The sequence below is a fragment of the Equus caballus genome, chromosome 2 (genome assembly GCF_041296265.1).
Source record: "Equus caballus isolate H_3958 breed thoroughbred chromosome 2, TB-T2T, whole genome shotgun sequence".
Taxonomy (NCBI): Eukaryota; Metazoa; Chordata; class Mammalia; order Perissodactyla; family Equidae; genus Equus; species Equus caballus.
Genome location: NC_091685.1, coordinates 95,171,385 through 95,185,727, shown reverse-complemented (window position 1 = coordinate 95,185,727; position 14,343 = coordinate 95,171,385). Strand labels below are relative to the sequence as shown.

At 36.4% G+C, this 14,343-nt stretch overlaps 1 protein-coding gene across 21 annotated transcripts in view; it reads right to left on the bottom strand.

Annotated features, from left to right (window-relative positions):
* Positions 1-14,343, bottom strand: part of INPP4B (inositol polyphosphate-4-phosphatase type II B) — a 747,831-nt gene that overhangs the window by 416,927 nt on the left and 316,561 nt on the right. Inside the window, exon 2 of one of the 21 annotated variants that reach the window (XM_070258388.1) lies at positions 12,822-12,877. The exons of the other annotated variants lie outside the window; for them this stretch is intronic. The gene's annotated coding sequence lies outside the window, so the exon portion shown is untranslated. The remainder of the gene's footprint in view (positions 1-12,821; positions 12,878-14,343) is intronic. 21 annotated transcript variants of the gene reach the window in all.

Sequence of the window (14,343 nt, the reverse complement as noted above, 5' to 3'; positions counted from 1 at the left end):
ACTCATCAAACCATGCTGTGGAGGCATCCCACATACAAAATAGAGGGAGATTGGTACAGATGTTAGCTCAGTGACAATCTTCCTCAAGCAAATAGAGGAAAATTGGCAAGAGATGTTAGCTCAAAGCCAATCTTTCTCACCAAGAAAAAAAGAAAGAAAGAGATGAGCTATCAGCTCATGAAAAGTTTTAAAAGCATGTTACTAAGTGAAAGAAGCCAATATGGAAAGGCTGCATATTGTATGATTCCAACTATATGACATTCTGGAAAAGGCAAAACTATCAAGACAATAAAAACTTTAGTAGTTGACAATGGAGGTGGGGGCAGGGGGAGCAAGAGATGAAAAGGCAGAGCTCAGAAGATTTTTAGGACAGTGAAACTATTCTGTATAATACTATAATGACGAATATGTGTCATGATTCATTTGTCCAAACTCACAGAACTTATAATATCAAGAGTGTATCCTAAGGTAAACTATGGATTTTGGGTAATTATGATGTGTCAATGTAGGTTTATCCTTGGTAACAAATGTATCATTCTGGTGATTGCTGTTGATAATGGGGATGGTTATGTATGTGTGGAAGTAGATGGTGCATGGGAAATCTCCATCCCTTCCTCTCAATTACGTTGTGAATCTAAAACTGCCCTAAAAACCCAAAAAGTCTTTAAAAAAATAGTGCCTTCTTTTTTAAAACTAAATAATATCCCATTGTTTGTATAAACCACATTTTCTTTATCCATTTACCCATGGATGGACATTCAGGTTACCTCCACATCTTGGCTATGGTTAATAGTGCTGCAATGAACCTGAGTGTTCAAATAACTCTTCGACATCCTTCACAAAGAAAGATGTCATGTTGTATGTGACAACATGGATGAACCTTGAGGACATTAAGTTAAATGAAATAAGCCAATCACAGAAGAACAAATACTGCATGATTCCACTCATAGGAGGTCAAACTCATAGAATCATGAGGTTTCATGATTCATCATAGAATCTTGCCAGAGGCTGGGGAGAGGCGAAGATGGGGAGTTATTCTTCAATGGGTTTAAAGTTTCAGTTATGCAAGATAAAAAAAGTTCTAGAGATTTGCTGTACAATATTGTACTTAAAGATAACAATACTGTACCATACACTTAAAATTTTGTTAAGAGGGCAGATTTAATGATCTCATGTTATATTTTTGGTTTTTTTCTACTATAAAAAAATATGTATAGTGCTCCCATCTCCTTGACTCTATAAGAGGGTAAGAGCCTAACTTCGATTAAGCACCAAGTAGTAAACATAGATGGCCTAATCCCATTGACCAATCTGTCTGCTGAGGTCAATAGCTCATCAGGGGACTGATAGCTGTTGGCTCCTATGTCACAGACACACAGAGATAGAAACAACAGTGCCTTCCACACTCTGTGGAATATCCCAATAACAAGACCTAAGCCACAATGAATTAACAAAGAAAACTTACAACTCATTTTAGGGGATTGGCAGCCAGAGATGAGAGGAAAATTAGAGCAATCAGAAAATCTGCCCAGAGAAATAGAATTTCTGGAGAAAAGGAATAGATATTTGAGTAAAATTTAGTTCAACTCACATGCACGCACACACACATGCAGAGCTGATAAGCTTTAACTTCTAAACCAAAGATTTTGTTAAATGAAATGAAGGAGTGGACTATCACTACCAGGAACCAAAATCATGGTCTGAAAGATCAAGAGTTACGTTACAAAATCTGGAGCAAAAAACATCTTGAGGTGGAAAATATGAGGGAAAACGTAAGAGATTCAGAGATTAGATGCAAAGATATTAGGTCTTGATAATATTACATAATAGAAATTTCAAAAAGAGAAAAAGAATAGATGAAGGCAAAATGATAACTGAACCAAAGTAGAAGAGAGTTTTTCTAAGGTGAAGAATAATGTAAATGTGCATTTGAAATGGCTCACCAAGTTCCAGACTTCATTAATAAGAAAAAACATATTGTTAGACCTGTGTAATTAAAATTTCAGAAGTGTGAAAACAAAGAAAACAATGTATGAGCTTAAAAACATAAAGAAAAAGTTACTTAAGAGAAAAAGAGAACCAGATTGGTACGAAGAGTTCTCATAGGAAGCCCTGGAAACTATAAGACAGTGGAGTAAAATTTAGACCTAATTGAAAAACAAGCCTGTCAACATTAGAATCGTTTCACTGGCCAAGATAGCCATCACCCATTAGGGCAAAAGAACGGTATTAAAGAACAGGTAATAACATAGAGAGTATCACTCTTATACTGAATATGAAGAAAGCACTTGAAAAATACTATAACCAAACAACTAGATCATAAATTTCAAGATGATGGCAGACGAGTCAAAGAAAGGGTGGTGAGGGAGCTGAAGTAATTGGGTCATATGCACCTGATTATGAGAGCCGGGAAAGTGAAGGTCATTGTTAATGATAATGGAAGAGTAGAGCAGGGTATTTTGAAACAATATACAAAAAATAGCCTCTAGCCTTTATCTTCTCTAGCAACAATAAACTTCAAAATGAAATGAAAAAAATTACCATTTATAATACTTACAAACATTACAAAATACAGAGCAATTTAATAAAAATGGCATGAGACATATGATATATGAAGAAAAACGTATAATTGTATTGAAAGTTATTAAAGATCTGAACCAAAAAGAAAGGTCTTTAGATGGGAAGAGATAATATAATAAAAATGACAATTTCCCCAAAATTAAGGCATATATTTAATGGAATTACAAATAGAGTCCCAACAGGACTTTAAATAGAATTAGATAAAACAATTTGAGATTTACAGGAGAAATATGTGTCCAACAACATCCAATAAAATAATGTGCTAGAAGAACAATGAGGAAGTACTTAAGAACTTATGAGAAAGCCACTGTACGATTACGAAATCAATATGTAATGATATAGAGATAAACAGATCAATGGAATAAGAGAGAGCCTAAAAATGGATCTCACTATATATAATTAGGAGAAAAAGAGTAGATTGTTAAATAAATATATCGGTACAATTAGCTACCTAAAAACACACAATGATTTATCTCCATTTTATACTATATGAAAAATACAAATTCCTGGATTAATCATAGACAATCATAAAAAAACCAAAACATTAGGATATAGCAACTATGGTCAAGGGACAAAATCTAGACAAAATTGGAATCAAACAAATTATATATATCTGATTACATGAATATTTTCCGAGGCAAACAAGTCAATAGACAGATGATAAAGTTGGAAAAAATATATTTGCCAATCAAATGGTAGACCAAGGGTTGATTATCTAAAATATACAAAATTATTAAAAGTATTATAAGCACAATGAAATATCACTTTACACCTATCAGGCTTCCAAAAATTAAAAAGAGCTGTAACACCAAATAATGGAGGGATGTAGGAGAAAAAGTCACTCCAATACATTTCTGGATGTGTGAAATCTTACAGCCTTTTTGGAAAGCAATATAGCTACATCTATTAGAATTATAAATACATTTACTTTTCCAACTCTTGGGACTATGTTCCATAGCATGTTCATTAACACTTATGTACAGGATGATTATTGCTCTTTTGTTCATTTTGACCAAAAATAAACACACACACACAAAAACAGAACCTTGTTAAGCAAATGCCTACAGGGAAATGGCTGAATGAATGATGATATATCACACAATGGAATATTATTCAGCCACTGAAGAGAGTAAATTAGAGATTTACCAGTTGACCCGGAAGTATTTCCATTGAAGGATATGCCATTTTGGCATAAGGATTGTTTTTAGCTGAAGACCAGTGAGAGGAAGCAGATAGAAGAAAAGTTCTCTGCCTTCTCCCATCAACCTGAAAGCAGAACATACACTCCTCTTGTGAAGGTGCCTCCCTCCCCACTTCCCATACCAGGAAGGGGATAATACCTTTATCACTGGGGATGAGATAGCATTGAGAAAGTCTACACAAACAACCTTACTAATTAGCCTTATCTGCCATTAGTTTCCCATATATTTGCTTTCCCTCAATGTGCTGCCTTTAGAAGCTCAAACTCCTTTTCCTTTGTCTTGTTACTTCCCTACGAAATTATTGGTCTTTGCTAAAATGCTACATAAGCCCAAATTCTAATAACCCCTCTAAGTTACTCATGACTGAGGTTTCTCCAGCATGAAGTGCACTGCACATGTTAATAAAGTGTTCATTTTTCTCTTGTTAATCTGTTTTTTTAGCGTCAACCTAATTTAGAAGAACCCAGCCAATGAACCTAAAATGAGCAGAGGAAAATTTTTTTCCTCCCCTACACCATACAGTATTGTTGAATCAGAAAGGAAGATACAGAAAAAAGTGTAAAACATAACTATCTGCAATAGAAGTGATTACAAATATACGTATGATTGCAATATTTATATCACAGAAATACATGATTACATATAGATATATGTAATATGCATATATTTATGTATTACGTATATATGTAATACATATATATTTATATATATACTTAGAATACGTATGTATATATGTATAAATCATACACAAATATATGATTATATATTTATATCATTATAATATCATATAAAATGGAAACATGGAAGGATAAATATTAAGACATCAGCAAGAATTATCCTGCTTGTGGATGTGATTAGAATGGCAATTTGTTTTGAAGATGGAGAACAGGGTAAAATCAGTCAAAAAAAACAAAGGAATAGAAAAAAGACTATTAAAAAATTGAAAATTATACAAATATGCCCAATTATACATGTAAATATAATTTTTAAAAATTACAAATGGTGATCGCTCTTCTGTCTTTAAAGCTCTTTCCTCAGTGACCAGGGTGTTTGGGAAATGGGGATGTGTAGGAAATGACAGGGACACAGCGGGCCTGTAGGATTTGATGCTGGACAGCTGGAGTTAATGTTCCAGCCCTGTCACTAACAGGAGGTGAGCGGTCCATTGTATTGTTCACTTTTCCAAACTCAAAATTCCCTCATCCATGAAATAAGGTTGTGAGAATAAAATGCAACAATATAATTAAACTGCTTAGCCCAGTGCCTGGTACATATTAAGTAGTCAATAAATACTGGCTGTTAATATTATCACTCATATTATAGTCACTGTGAATTGACCAGTGTTAGGTCCTGGTTAGAGAAAAGGAGGAGAGATGGACAGCAAGATGATTTTGAGGTTCAAGTGTAAGTGTAAGGAATCATGCTGCTATATTTTAAGATTTTTTTATTCTTCCTTTTTCTCCCAAAGCTCCCCAGGTACATAGTTGTGTATTTTTAATTGTGGGTCCTTTTAGTTGTGGCATGTGGGATGCCGCCTCAGCATGGCCTGATGAGCGGTGCCATGTCCGCACCCAGGACTCGAACCGGCGAAACCCTGGGCCACCGAAGCAGAGCGTGCAAACTTAACCACTCCGCCACGGGGCCAGTCCCCATGCTGCTATATTTTAAATTCTCCCTCCTAGATTTTGATTGGGTAGTACAGAAAGTTATAACTTCTTAACACGGCATTCAAGATCCTCAGAATCGGTCCTTCATCTAAGTACAATGATTCTCCTATGCCCAGACATTCTATTTATTTCTCAAACAATTCCTGCAATAACCTACTTAAAGAGTTGCTATTAGGATCAAATAGTGAAGATGCTGGCTCATGTTTTTCGATAACCTACTGCATGTCAGGCGCCATGCTATATGCAGTAATACTGAAAAGTACATTCTACTTCCCTCATTTTGCAAATAAAGGAAGTAATATTCCAAGAGTTTAAAGGAGTATCAAATTTTTTTGATGTTAGATATGTCTAGTTCAGAACTCCAGGCTTGTTCTAATACAGCTGGTTGTCATCATTGTATATAAGTGTTCTATAAACAGTAAATATTCTACAAATTTAAATGTAGCAAGATATATAATGGGAGGTTTCAGTTGCCTTAGAGTCTTGGCCCAGGTCCTAAAATTGAGGATAGCAGGTGATAAATTTTCACACATTCTAAAGAGAGGTGCCAGACACTCCTACCCAGACTTGCTGAGATAAATCTAAATATGTCCTTACCTCCTTTCTTTGTCACAATCACCAGTCTATATAAAGTTGATTAGGTAATGGGGCTTTTTAGAAAACTTGATAGGCTAGAAGAGGAGAGGGTATAGCTTTTCCAGACCTCCTCACTTGCAGACTATGTTCAAGATGCCTCATATTACAGAAAGCGATAGCTATCAGGCATGTGAAATACAGGGCACAGTGCCAGATTATAAGAGTACCAGACAGACAGATCTGTTCTTTTACTTCTATTTCCTATTCCCATCCCAACCCTGGAGGACCCTGCAGAAAAATTAGTATAAGAGCAAAATGGAGGAAGAATGAAAAAATACGTAACACCAACCCACCCCCTCCTTCCCCACTGTTTATCTGGGAAATTTTTGTGTCAGGACTGAGCTGGAAAGAGGGGAGATGCCTTAAATTGGAGTAGAGGTGAAAGTTGTGATATGTGACTGAACTATACATTTAATATCAAAAAATGACAGTTCTAATATCTAATGACTATTCTAATATTATTTCTGGAAAGATCTTGAATACTTCTGAGATATTCTCCAGGGACAGAGAAGGGAAATCCAACAAACTGTTGGAGGGCAGTGGTGGGAGAAAGAATAAGGCCATTTCATGATTATCCCTTATCGACTGATGACATAAAGAAACTATTCGTTCTCCCCTCTGCTTTGGCTGATGTTCACGTACATTGCTCTCTTGAAATTCTGCCCAGCATTCTCGTCTCGCTTTCCATGACCCTGTTCCCATAACGTCTTTCCATAATGTCTCCGGATAAATCAATCTTTTATTCTGTGCTCTCATAGCCTTATGCTCCATCAGTCATACAGTATTGTGGCCAAGAGTATAGCTAGACTCCTCTGAAACAGTGAGCTCCTTCAGGAGCAGTATGGTATCTTAACTGGTCTTTTTATTCCCAGTGCTTAGCACAATATCTTTCTCATGCTAAATGTTCAGTACTAGCTGATTAAATTGCTGTGGAACAAATTGATAACTGAAATCAGTCACAAAATCTAGGACCTTGTGCTCCAATACCTCTATGGTATAAATCCAGAAAACTTCCCCCAGGGAGCAGAACACTGTTTCTGCTCTCCCGTGGACTTCGCAGGTAAGAGTCAAGATAACTCTGACACAGCTGAATACCCATCAAAATAGAAACCCAGGGGTCACCCAAGCATGAACCAAACAACTATTAGGCTCCTACTATGTGTCAGGCTTTGGGAATGAAAGACAAAGAAGACAGCACTTGGCCTGTTCTTTTACCCTATGTTTATAACAGTTAAAATGGATCTCAGTTTGGAAAGCATATGATCTTCATTTCTGAGAGCACTGGCAGCATACACTGAGAGCTGACAGAACTGTGGTTGTGATTAGCCAACTCCACAAGATGAAGATATGGAAACTGAGGTAGTCATAGGCTGAGGGCAGTAAAGCAGACATGGCACCAACACCAGATCTTTCCACAGATGGCCTTAACTGAGAGTGTGTGATAGTTGCATAAATCCCAACCCAACCACTGACTTAATAATGGCATGTCTTAGATTCACCCTGAGTATTCAAGCCTTAGCAAAAACCATCACCAAGATGGTCTTAACAGTCCTCTGAGCTTGGATAAACTTCAGACAGGTTTCTTTCTGACTATAGACCCTGGCCTCTTTTTTCATAGAGCATTTACTTTAGAAAACTTGCAATTGTAAATTATTTTTCTACCCCCTTGATATGTAAATCTTCTCCCAGCCTCTTGCCAGTTTTACAACCCAGGAATGTCTTTCTCAAGGACCTGGTGGTCATCCTTTTGAAACGTAATCTTTAAGAAAGACAGCCCCTTTATCTCCCAGCCTCTGGGGGAAGGTAGGACCTAACTTCCATAACTAGCAAACTAGCTAACTAGCAAACACAGTGGCCTAAGCACATTGCACGTGGACAAACCTCTCCTCCAATGTCCCCCAGTACTTTTCCACTAGCTCACCACCATGATTAAAAACTCTTCTGCCTTTTGTTTCCGTGGAGTTGAATTCAATCTCTCTTCCCTATTACAATAGTCTTGATTAAAGTCTTCCTCGCCTGTTTAACTCAGCCCAATGCAATTTTTCTTTGGCAACCACTGTATAGAACTTCAACCATAACCATGAACTTTACCAACCACAGTGATGGTAATAGTTGTGATTAGTAAAAAAATTGTTCAATAAAATTTCTCGACACTATAAACCAGTGTTTTCTCAACCAAGTGCAATTTTGCCCACAGGGGCTATTTGATAAAGTCTAGAGACATTCTTGTTTGTCACAGCTAGGGAGAGGGGGTGAAGGAAGAGGTTTGCTATTGACATCTAGTGGGTAGAGGTCAGGGGTGTTGCTGAACATTTTACAATGCACAGGAAAGCCCTCACAACAAAAAATAATTTAGTGCAAATATAAATAATGCATGGTTGAGAAATCCCGCTAGAAACAGGATCCTAAGAGCACTCTTTCCTAGGTCTTAGCCCAGTCCAAGAAATTAGGTTGTGCCAAAAGGCCTGCATGAGTACAGGTTATGATGAGGATCAAGGCTTCCCCAGGGAGAGAAGGCCAAGTTGTCCTGGCCTACATGCTGATCTATATAACCCAATTTATATCTAAAGTTATACGACCACACAATAACCAGACCCCATCTGCACTGATACCATTTACGTCATCTTTCCTTTGTCTAGTAAAAATAAGTCACGTATCCATGCCTTATAAATTTAGCTCTAACCCACAACACATTGCAGCCCTTCACTGCCCATGGGTCTTGTCCCCATGCTATTCCCTGAATAAAGGAGCACTACTACCAGACCTTGAGAGTCCAAGAAATCCTCTTCGATTCTTTGGCTCGCCGAGCCCGCATCAGGTTAGAATATAGTTTTTTTCTTTTAAGATTGGTACCTGAGCTAACATCTGTTGCCAATCTTCTTTTTTCCTTCTTCTTCTTCTTCTCCCCAAAGCCCCCAAGTACATAGTTGTATATTATAGTTGTGAATGCACCTGGTTGTGGTATGTGGGATGCCGCCTCAGCATGGCTTGATGAGCAGAACCATGTCTGCGCCCAGGATCCGAACTGGAGAAACCCTGGGCTGCTGAAGTGGAGCACGCGAACTTAACCACTGGGCCACCAAGCCGGCCCTCAGATTATAGTTTCTGAACACAACAAAAGCAAGCAACTGAGAAACAACTATAAATAGCTCTTGAAGAGAATATTATTGACAAACGTGAGTAGAACCAATAAAGTTTATAAGATGTTGAATTATTAAGTTAATACCAAATAAGTCCATATTTTGCATTTATATAGAACATGGTCCACTTGCTCATGGTGTACAGGTTCCAACACTTCCTAACTGTGGCAGTGTGTTATTTAACTCTTAGGCTCAGTTCTCTCATAGGTATAAGAGAAGAATAATGACCCCTGCCTCCTAGTACCAATATAAAGATTCAACAATATGATGCAAGTTCACGCCTTAGCCTGATGTCTGATTTATAGTAAGTTCACAGTATATGGAGATAATTTTAAAACTGCAATAAGAAAGGAAAATAGAGATTCCAGAATTGACAACTTAATAAAGAATTGAGGAAACAAATGACACCTAATTTAGTCCTAAGCTTATCATTTAATATTTTGAGACCAAACTAACTCTTCAAACACCATTATTTTTTATGAGAATTTAAGATCTAGATAATCCAATTTGTGGACTGACTGAGTCGCTTTGGACTCATAATCACATGAAGGTATTTCTTAGTAAGAATCTAATTAGCTGTTTAATTAGTCTATATAGGCTAATGAACTGCCACTCTGCCATTATCTCCTTTAGAGGTTCATCTCAGTCAATTTATGTATACAGTCATAACATGATTAACCCAGTACAGATTGTCACTACCTATCACTGACTCATTGACAAAGGAACAGCTCTTCAGTTAGCCCAGAGCCCCCTTGGAGGAATTACTAAATTTGTAGATGCTCTCTTAGTAGCTAGCAAGTTAACTTAAACAGGTTACCTGATTTCTTTTTCATTTACTCAAAAAGCAGTTATTGTGGCAATAATAAAGAATAATTATTCATTTAATTCACTTGTGACACATTGATCTCATTCTATTTGGAAACACACAATAAAAAAAATTAAACACCTACCCTCTTCCCATTTTTCACACAGTCAGAAAACCTATATCAGGACAAACTGGCTTAAAATGGTTCTATGTAGTTCAGATGTAAATGAATTTGGCTGATTTTATAATGTAAGGCTCTGGTGCATTCTCACCAACTACACAGGAGTAACAGACCTTAGATATTATGGCTTATTTTTTTTGTCCCACATTTAGGGCTTCTATTATTTATATTTGCTTATGCCTTCTTTGGCAGTATGCTAAGGACGATCTGTGTTTCCTCAAAGGCTATTATTTTAAGTTTAAAAATGCATTAGTATATGAGAAGTAAAAGCATGAAACCCCTTAAGTCTCCCCTCAATAATTCACTACTAAATCAATATATAAAGAATGTTTTTAAACCACCAACTAAAGGAAAGGAAGTTCAAAAAACAATGGATATCTTTCCTCAGAATTTTCTAAACTAATTTTTCCTTCAGATAGACTTGTCAGTTTCAAAATAAACCTGACTTGGGTTTCTGAGATCCTAGGAAGTGAAGGATATCTTGCTTCATTTTCTATTCCTATATAAAGCAGAGTTGTATTAAAAATTTCAAATTTCTTCCCTCTTTTGAGTTCCAGAGGATACATTTGGGTTAGTTCAATATGCTATTCCTGCTTTAACTTTCTCATAAATTCACTTTTCAATTTTATCCTAAAAGTTTGAGTCAAAGAGTAAAATCTTCAAAGTGCTAGTCCTCTCTGATGTACTTTTGAAAAGAGGAACATTAAGTGTAACCTCAGTGAGGTGCAGATCAGTGCATAATGCTAAGAGGAACTTAAAAAAAAGAAGAATTATTAAGAGTGGCAAAGCCACAGAATTACTCTTTACAATAACCTTAATATGAAGGCAAATGATCTGTTTGACACTCCATGCACAAGGGAAAATTTCTATCATCTAGAAATCCTCTATAGACATTATTTGGAAGGGCTTTATTCTGCCAATCAGTTAGTACCAGTTATAGATCCTGAGCTAACAAATGTCAGCATGGTAGTTTCTCTGGAAAACAATACCATAGGTTAAGTAGATAAGTGTGTTAATAGTTAAATCAGTGGCTCTCAATCTTGGTTGCACATTAGAATCACCTCTGGAGCTTTTACAAACTCAAATGCCCAGACTGCCCCCAGATCAATTAAACCTGAATATGTAGGCTGGGAACCAAGCATCAGTATTTTTTTATGCTGCCTTCGTGATTTCAATATACAGTCCAAATTGAGAACCAAGGCTTTATAGAAATGGAATGTTCTGTAACAATTGCCACTATAGCATAGAGTTAAAAGGAATCTTTGGATATATTTTCATAATTGAAAATATAATTGGTTAGAGTAGAAGAAAGAATTACTTCTCCATCTCCCAACTGTAACATTTAAAATGAGGTTTAATGCCACTACTGAAGTAGATTTTCAAATTTTTGTACTTTTTCTTATAATACCCCAACAAAACACTGAGATCATTTCTATACAGGTATATTTAAGTTGATGCAATTTGACTTGACATAGCCATTTAAAAGACTCTAAAATATGAAGGCAAATATTGCTAACCCATTCAACTGACTCTAGGTAAAAAGAATAATCAGCCACTGGTTAGGCAACATTTTTTCTCAAAAGCAGAACAGTAATATGAAATTTGGCATAAAGATATCATAATATAATAGAAGAAATAACTTTTGGCTCCATATATTAAACCTTGTAAAAAAATACTATGATTAGTATATTAACTTATTAAAAAAATAGTTAAACACCTTTTAGGTAAATGGCACCACGCTAGGCCCTGGGGATACAAGGTAATTGAGAAGACACAGCACTTGCCCTCATTGACCTATAGCCCAGGCCAAAGATTTTGATCCCATCTATTCACCCACCATAAACCCAAGATATCGTTAAACATTAGTAATATATCAGTTTCCAAATGAATTGCCAAATGTCCGTATAACACATTTTCAGATCAACTTGGTTGACATTCTATGCCTTTCTCTATACCCCATCTTCTAAAAGATCAAGAAAAGACTGATAATGCAAACATTACTAGTTGAGCTTGTGCAGGTTTATGAAAAAAAAATGGTAAATGATTCTCCTATCTCCACTTCTCCCACATTTTCTGTTCCTTTCTTGCTTTCTTACTGTCTCTCATTGTCCTCCTCCTCCTCATCATCCCTATTATGGTCACAACTGTCTAGGCAGTCTCTAATATATAATCCAAAAATACGTCCGAAAGCAAAAACTATGGCATTGGAAATCATTGTTGATCTATTTAGAATTTTTTCAGTTCTTGATTATTTTATATTTCATTTTAAAAGTAATTTGTGCTCATTATACTATTATATAAGTACAAGAAAAAATTACTCATAACCTACCACCACAGAAACCATATTTAATATTTGACATCTTTACAAATTTTCTCTATCAAGCTTTAACAGTTAAAGTCATACCAAATGTAAAATTCTGAATGCAGCTTTTTAATTTTCTTCACATTATATTTTAAGAATTTTACAATTTCACTAAGAACACTTTATAAACCTTATTTGAAATGGTATATGGCTGAAATTCTTAACATTACAGAGTACTTCAAGGGTGTCAAAATATTAATTTAATGAGCAAATATTTACACACTCTCTTCTATGTACCAGGTACTAACCTAGATTCTGAAGACACAGAAAGGAACAAAGATTCCTGTCCTGTGGAGTTGATATTCTAGTGGGAAGAAACAGACAATGAAAAATAAACAAATCAAAAAGATAATTTCCGATAGTGATTCTCATTTTAATAATCATGGGATTCTGACTCCGGAGAGGGGGCTGGTTGGGGGGGGGTGTATTGGGAAGATATCCATCTCCAAGTAGAGAATGTTTGATCTGAGATTTGAATGATAAGCAGGAATCAGCCATGCAAAACTCTAAAGAACCTGCAAATATAAGAAGAGTGGAATTATGCTATCTTCCTGGAAATTCTCTTGATTTTCCTAAGATTGGCACCTGAGCTAACTTCTGTGGCCAACCTTCTTTTTCTTCTCTTCTTTTTCTTCTCCTCAAAGCCCCCCAGTACAAAGTTGTATATTCTAGTTGTAGGTCCTTCTGGTTGTGGCATGTGGGATGCTGCCTCAGCATGGCCAGATGAGCGGTGCCTTGTCTGCGCTCAGGATGCAGACTGGCCAAACCCTGTGCTGCTGAAGCAGAGTGCACAAACTTGTTCACTCCACTCGGGTCAGCCCCCTGGAAATTCTTAATTACCTCTATTAGGTCTTCATGAAGGTACAGGTAAAGAGTGAGCAAGCCTTGAAAATATCTCTTCCTTGCCGGTCCTCATATGGTTTCTCTTGGGTCAGATCTCAAACTTCATTCATCCTTTCCTCAGAAGCCACTTAGAGGCCAATTCCTTTGTTACATAACTCACTAATCACAAGAGAACTGATATGACAAAATTCCTGCCTAAATTTCTAACCAAAGATGTAGTTAGAATTTATAATATAATCTGATTCAAATTTGTGCTTTCCTTTATTTTTACCATAAATTCACCCCAATTTTTGACATTTCAAATTTGTGTTGCTATTACTGTTCTTGTCAATTTTGGAGCTGAAATGTGTCAAGCTTGTTGTACAAGTGGTTTAGTATTGCAGTCAAGAGCATGGGCTATGGACAGATTCTAATGGTAAGACCTTACCTAAGCTACTTAGGCAGCCACAATTTCCTTATCACAGTAATAATAATGTCAATTTTAAAAGAAATGATATAGAGAACTCAGCTTAGAGCCTGACACACACAAGCCTTTAATAAATAGGTAGAGTAGGTAGAGAGATAAACAGCATACATGTTCATGTACACACACACACCTTGAAATTATTTTAAATAGTTTATGTATAAACATCTTAGTAGCAGTAAAAAGGAGACAATTTCATTATGCTGTATTACTCCTTGAATGTCCTCTTGAAACTCTATTGCTCAGAAGACTGCATATGGTCTGCTAAGAAAGGCTGCCCACCAATTTTTTTTGGTGAGGAAGATTGGCCCTGAGCGAACACCTGTTGCCAATCTTCCTCTTTTTTTTTTTCTCCCCAAAGCCCCAGTACATAGTCATATATCCTAGTTGTAAGTCATTCTAATTCTTCTATGTGGTGTGCCATCACAGTATGGCTTGATGAGCAGTGTGTAGGTCTGCGCCCA